Below are 7,886 nucleotides of genomic sequence, written 5' to 3'. Positions count from 1 at the left end.
AGACTCTACACATGGACATCACCAGATGGTCAACACCGAAATCAGATTGATTGTATTCTATGCAGCCAAAGATAGAGAAGCTCTCTATAGTCAACAAAAACAAGACCAGGAGCTGACTGTGGCTCAGATCATGAACTCCTTATTACCAAATTCAGACTCAAATTGAAGAAAGTAGGGAAAACCGCTAGACCATTCAGGTATGACCTAAATCAAATCCCTCATGATTATACAGTGTAAGTGAGAAATAGATTTAAGGGCCTAGATCTGATAGACAGAGTGCCTGATGAACTATGGAATGAGGTTCATGACATTGTACAGGAGACAGGGATCAAGACCATCCCCCTGGAAAAGAAAGGCAAAAAAAGCAAAATGGCTGTCTGGGGAGACCTTACAAATAGCTGTGAAATGAAGAGAGGCGAAAAACAAAGGAGAAAGGGAACAATATAAGCATCTGAATGCAGAGTTCCAAAGAATAGCAAGCAGAGATAAGAAAGCCTTCTTCAGTGATCAATGCAAAGAAATAGAGGAAAACAACAGAATGGGAAAGACTAGAGATCTCTTCAAGAAAATTAGAGATACCAAGGGAACATTTCATGCAAAGATGGGCTCAATAAAGGACAGAAATGGTATGGACCTAACAGAAGCAGAAGATATCAAGAAGAGGTGGCAAGAATACACAGAAGAACTGTACAAAAAAGATCTTCACGACCTGGATAATCATGATAGTGTGATCACTCACCTAGAGCCAGACATCCTGGAATGAGAAGTCAAGTGGGCCTTAGAAAGCATCACTACGAACAAAGCTAGTGGTGGTGATGGAATTCCAGTTGAGCTATTTCAAATCTTGAAAGATGATGCTGTGAAAGTGCTGCACTCAATATGCCAGCAAATTTGGAAAACTCAGCAGTGGCCACAGGGCTGGAAAAGGTCAGTTTTCATTCCAATCCCACAGAATGCTCAAACTATCATGCAAATGCACTCATCTCACACGCTAGTAAAGTAATGCTCAAAATTCTCCAAGCCAGGCTTCAGCAATACGTGAACCGTGAACTTCCAGATGTTCAAGCTGCTTTTAGAAATGGCAGAGGAACCAGAGATCAAATTGCCAACATCTGCTGGGTCATGGAAAAAGCAAGAGAGTTCCAGAAAAACATCTATTTCTGCTTTATTGACTATGCCAAAGCTTTTGACTGTGTGGATCACAAGAAACTGTGGAAAATTCTGAGAGAGATGGGAATACCAGGCCACCTAACCTGCCTCTTGAGAAATCTGTATGCAGGTCAGGAAGCAACAGTTAGAACTGGACATTGAACAACAGACTGGTTCCAGATAGGAAAAGGAGTCCGTCAAGACTGTATATTGTCACCCTGCTTATTTAACTTATATGCAGAATATATCATGAGAAACGCTGGACTGGAAGAAACACAAGCTGGATCAAGGTTCATGGGAGGAATATCAATAACCTCAGATATGCAGATGACACCACCCATATGGCAGAAAGTGAAGAGGAGCTAAAAAGCCTCTTGATGAAAGTGAAAGTGGAGAGTGAAAAAGTTGGCTTAAAGCTCAACATTCAGAAAACGAAGATCATGGCATGTGGTCCCATCACTTCATGGGAAATAGATGGGGAAACAGTGGAAACAGTGTCAGACTTTATTTTTGGGGGCTCCAAAATCACTGCAGATGGTGACTGCAGCCATGAAATTAAAAGACGCTTACTCCTTGGAAGAAAAGTTATGACCAACCTAGCTAGCATATTCAAAAGCAGAGACATTACTTTGCCAACTAAGGTCCGTCTAGTCAAGGCTATGGTTTTTCCAGTGGTCATGTATGGATGTGAGAGTTGGACTCTGAAGGAAGCTGAGCGCCGAAGAATTGATGCTTTTGAACTATTGTGTTGGAGAAGACTCTTGAGAGTCCCTTGGACTGCAAGGACATCCAACCAGTCCATTCTGAAGGAGATCAGCCCTGGGATTTCTTTGGAGGGAATGATGCTAAAGCTGAAACTCCAGTACTTTGGCCACCTCATGCAAAGAGTTGACTCATTGGAAAAGACTCTGATGCTGGGAGGGATTGGGAGCAGGAGGAGAAGGGGACAACAGAGGATGAGATGGCTGGATGGCATCACTGACTCGATGGAGGTTGAGTCTGAGTGAACTCCGGGGGTTGGTGATGGACAGGGAGGCCTGGCGTGCTGTGATTCACGGGGTCTGAAAGAGTCAGACACGACTGAGCGGCTGAACTGAACTGAACTGAACTGGGATTAATCAATGTTTCTTTCTTCCTTGAAATACTGCTTGAGAAAGACTGATTTTGAATATTGAAAATATTGACCCTTCTTTTGAATGAGGCTCAAGAACTCAATTACTGATATGTATAATGTTATAGATTACACTGAGACATTCACTATATAAAACCAAATCTCGCTTAAGGGGTTCCCTGACAGTTTAGTGGTAAAGAATCTGCCTGCAATGCAGGAGACCCCGGTTCTGTTCCTGGGTCAGGAAGATCTGCTGGAGAAGAGATAGGCTACCCAGTCCAGTATTCTCGGGCTTCCCTTGTAGCTCAGCTGGTAAAGAATCCACCTGCAATGTGGGAGACCCCGATTCGATCCCTGGGTTGGGGAAGATCCCCTGGAGAAGGGAAAGGCTATCCACTCCAGTATCCTGGCCAGGAGAATTCCCATAGTCCATGGGGTTGCAAAGAGTCAGACATGACTGAGCAACTTTCACTTCACTTTCACAATCTCATTTAATGCCACAAATGCCTTTTGGAAAATTATCGACTACACTTAAGATTCTTTATGTGCTGAGAATAATTTATCAATATATATTTTTTACTTTTATTTTTACTATATTTTACTTTACAATACTGTATTGGTTTTGCCATACATTGATATGAATCCGCCACGGGTGTATACGAGCTCCCAATCCTGAATCCCCCTCCCACCTCCCCCCCCATATCATCTCTCTGGATCATCCCCGTGCACCAGCCTCAAGCATCCTGTATCTTGTATCGAACATAGACTGGAGCTTCGTATCTAACATGATAGTATACATGTTTCAATGAAGAAAAAGGCCGATGGCAACAAATCTACAGATGCTTTCTCTAGCACTAAACTCTGACTAGGCTTCTCTGGTGGCTCAGAGGTTAAAACATCTGCCTGCAAGGTGGGAGACCTGGGTTCAACCCCTGGATCGGGAAGATCTCTTGGAGAAGGAAATGGAAACCCACTGCAGTATTCTTGCCTGGAGAATCCCATGGATGGAGGAGCCTGGTAGGTTATAGTCCACGGGGTCGCAAAGAGTCGGACACGACTGAGCGACTTCCCTTCACTTTCAGTTTCAAACTCTGACTACCCGATAAACAGCTTATTATTCTAATATATATTGAGTAGTTTAATTCTCAGAAAGTGTTTCTGAATAATTCACTTCAATATCGTTTTTCTTGTTTAATTGGAGGATACTCGCTTTATAATGTTGTGTTGGCTTCTGTCATACAACAATGCAAATCAGCCATTATTATACACATTTCCCCTCCTTTTTAAGCCTCCCTCCCTCCCTCCCTCCCAGCCCACCCCTCTAGGTTATCACAGAGCACCAGCCGGGTGGTCTGTTTTATACAGTAGCTTTCCACTAGCTATCTATTTTATGCATGGTAGTGTATATATATCAATATTACTTTTCAGTTCATCCTACTCTCTCCTTCCCCTGCTGTGTCTACAAGTCTATTCTCTATGTGTCATCTCCATTTCTTCCCTGTAAACAGGTTCATCATTACTATTTTTCTAGAATCCATATATATGCGTTAATATATGATATTTGTTTTTCTCTTTTTGACTTACTTCACTCTGTAAAACAGGCTCTAGATTCATCCATCTCACTACAATTGACTCAAATTTGTTCTTTTTTCTGCCTAATATTCCATTGTATGTGTGTAATTGAATATATTTCCTCTTAATCATTAATATTCAAAGATGATAACAACTACAAAATATTCAATATGTCAAATCAGTGAGGAACTAATACATTATTTAAGAGGTCAATGATGATCGAATATGAGAGCTCTGGTTAACCAACTTAGTGAAAATATACATAAAAGGATGAAATATGTAAAGATTTTACTGAAGAGTATGAATTTTACTTGGATAATGGAAAAAAAACTGTAGATGAACACTTGCATAAACTTAGTATTTGGAAGATTTTCATAGGCAAATCAAAAACCATGGTGATGTGTACATTTTTTGTCTAACAAATTGAAAGTGAAAGTGAAGTCATTCAGTCGTGTCCAACTCTTTGCAACCCCATGGACTGTAGCCTACCAGGCTCCTCCATCCATGGAATTCTGTGGGCAAGAATACCTGAGTGGGCTACCATTTCAGATTACATGACAAAAATAATCACTGATTTGGAATGAGCTCTCATATTCGATCATCATTGACCTCTTAAATAATGTATTAGTTCCTCACTGATTTGACATATTGAATATTTTGTAGTTGTTATCATCTTTGAATATTAATGATTAATATTAATGAGTGGACTCTTAGGCACTGACCTTATGAGAAATATGGACTTTTTTCAACTCATTTAAATATAACAATGTTATATCTGTAAAGTAAATATGTAATATTATGAGGACATATTATAAAGCAAATATTTTATTATAAAAAATTTCACAGAAATTAACTTAAGGTAAAATGGTAAACACATTTAATGACTAAAAATATGGAACTTATTCAAATAACTTGGTGCATTCTTATAACAAAGTATTACTCAGGCACTGGTGTTACAGTTAATATTTATTGATGTTGAAAAATATTTATATTTGTTAATGAAGATAATAGATTACAAATGAGAAACAAGTCTCACTTATCCAATTATGTAACTAAAGCCTAATAGCAAAGGCATTGCTTTTTTTTTTCTTTTCTTCACCCACAGAAAATAATATAAGAATGTATACACTTGAGGGGCTGGGGTGAAGGTGATGGAGTTTGTCTACAATATTGCCTGGCTGGAGATAAAGCAAATATCCAGTTGAGGAATGCCTTCCTTTACACTTCTCCCTTGAGAAAGCCCTGTTCTGGACACTCTAAACTCCATGTTAATTTGAAACTTGGAGATACAGATCCCTGAGGTCTTGAACATCTATCTCCTATGTACCTCTCAGTTTTTTTCTAATTTGATTTTCTCAAAGGACTACTGCTCAAGAACTATTTACTTCTACTGAGTTCATTGGTATTGGGCACTGATATTCACTTCAGTGAAGCAATTGTAACATGTTTAAATCATGTTGCCCATCTTCTTTTCTGCATGCTGACAAAGATATAAGGCAGAAGGAGGATGACCTAGACGACGGAAGAAACCCTTCTTAGTTTCTTTTATTACCACCTCTCTCTCCCTCTTGAGTGGCCTCTAGGTACATTAGCCAGCATTGACTGACTCAGCAACTTTAAAGACTCACTGTGTCTCTCCTCCAGATTCCCTTTCAGGAGTCCTTCCTCTACGCATCTTTGCCAAATATAATCATTTTTCATACCACAAAAATAATCAGAAAAGGACATGGCAGAAAGAAAGTTCTTGAACTTTTTGCTCAAAGGTAAAAGATGTTCCTCTAGATATTTCTTCCATTTGACAGTAGTTAAAATCTTGATATAAGCTAAATGTTCTTCAGTGGAAGAATGGATAAAGGAAAATGAGATTATCTATCTATCTGGTGCAGCCATGAAAAAGGAGATCCTACCTTTTGCTACAACCTGTATGAAAATACTATATGGTATCACTTAAGTGCTGAATTAAAAAAAGACAGAGATACAGAGAATAGAGACTAGAATAATGGGTTCCAGAGACTGGTGAGGTGAGTTGAGGTGAAGTCACTCAGTCGTGTGCGACTCTTTGTGACCCCGTGGACTGTAACCTACTAGGCTTCTCTGTCCATGGGATTCTCTAGGCAAGAATACTGGAGTGGATTGCCATTTCCTTCTTCAGGGGATCTTCCTGACCCAGGGATCGAATCCGGGTCTCCCGCATTGGAGGCAGACGCTTTAACCTCTGAGCCACAGGGGGAGCCACCAGGGAAGGCCCCGGGGGAGGGGTAAATGGAGCTTGAGTCGTGTCGACTCTGTGCGACCCCATAGACGGCCTCCCACCAGGCTCCCCTGTCCCTGGGATTCTCCAGGCAAGAACACTGGAGTGGGTTGCCATTTCCTTCTCCAATGCATGAAAGTGAAAAGTGAAAGGGAAGTCGCTCAGTCATGTCCGACTCCTAGGGACCCCATGGACTGCAGCCTACCAGGCTCCTCTACCCATCGGATTTTCCAGGCAGGAGTACTGAAATGGGTGGGGTGCCATTGCCTTCTCCAAAATGGAGCAATGTACGTCAAAGGATACAAATTTTCAGTTATAAGAGTAAGTTCTGAGGAGCTAATGTGCGACATGGTGACTTTAGTTAATAACATGGTATTATAGACTTGAAAGTTGCTGAAAGTAGATCATAAGCATTCTCACCTCACACAGAGAAAATGAGTTAACCAATGTTATCTACATGAGGTGATGAATATGTTAATTTTCTTAATCTTTGTAATCATTTTGCAATATATATGTATAGCATGTTATCATGTTGTACACTTTAAGTACATACAATTACATTTGTTCAACTTTCCTCAATAACATTAAAAAAAACAAAAATTTGAAAGCATGTTTATTTCACTTAAGATGCCATGTTACTTGTAAAAGTATGTACATACCTGAATAAGCTTACAAATTTAGTTTTCATTATTTCTAAATGATTCAACAAGATACTGATTTTAGAACATTAAGGGGACTTCCCAGGTGGTGCAGTGGTGAACAATCTGCCTGCCAATTCAGGAGATGTGGATTCGGTCCCTGAATTGGGAAGATGCACTGGACAAGGAAATGGCAACCCAGTGCAGTATTCTTGCCTGGAGAATCCCATGGACAGAGAAGCCTGGCGAGTTATAGTTCATAGGGTTGCAAAGAGTTGGACGTAACTGAGCACACACGCTTGATGAGAGCATAAAATTTGGGGACACAGAAGATGTTATTTTAGAAAAATCGTAAATGAAGAGGTATGGCAAAATATAATCTGGACTGATTCTGTTTTGCAGAATGTAAAACTGATGACAAAGACATATTTTGCTTTTTCATGACGTTACCAAATGCTAATTCCTTGTCTTTAATTAGGTGGGTGTGTGTGAGTTTTTACCTTATTTTTTTTTAAATCTGAAGACATTTTATCAAAAACTGAACAAATTGCATACCTGAGTTTGTACATCTGTGTTATTATGTGCATGTATCACAAATATCTTTTTTTTCATCAACTTTGAGGCATAAAAACTTGTGATCAGTTGTTAAATAGCTTATAAAATTATTTAGCTTTCCTCTCTGCTGAAATTCACCTGTGTCTGACCCTATACACACTCTGATCAAATATTTAGTTATAAGAAACATTTTCAGAATTTTCTTTGTCTTTGAGTAACAAAGACACAAAATATGTTCCATTTATTTTTCTGATCTACTGACTCGTTATTCATTATTTTTGCACTGTAATTTCTGTGGAGCCAACAATGATCACTCATAATTCATTTCATACTAGGCGCTTAAATTTGCTTCAGCATTCCTATCCTCTTTTCCTCCCGCTTCTACTAACAGAATTATATAGCTACTCAAACTGAGAGCTTTTCTTTTCTTCTTCGAAAAATTACCTTAAATAATACTTTTCAACAAATGGGAAAATAGAATGGTCACATGCACAAAAAACAGGATGGGTCAAATATTTATTGAGTCAAGAAATGATGACACAAAACAATGCTTTCATTTTTAAGAATGCTTTTTTAATAATTACCATTTTTCCTTCTCTGTGAAAACTGG

This window comes from Ovis canadensis, chromosome 20 (assembly GCF_042477335.2).
Source record: "Ovis canadensis isolate MfBH-ARS-UI-01 breed Bighorn chromosome 20, ARS-UI_OviCan_v2, whole genome shotgun sequence".
Taxonomy (NCBI): domain Eukaryota; kingdom Metazoa; phylum Chordata; class Mammalia; order Artiodactyla; family Bovidae; genus Ovis; species Ovis canadensis.
Note: the sequence above shows the minus strand (reverse complement) of the source record.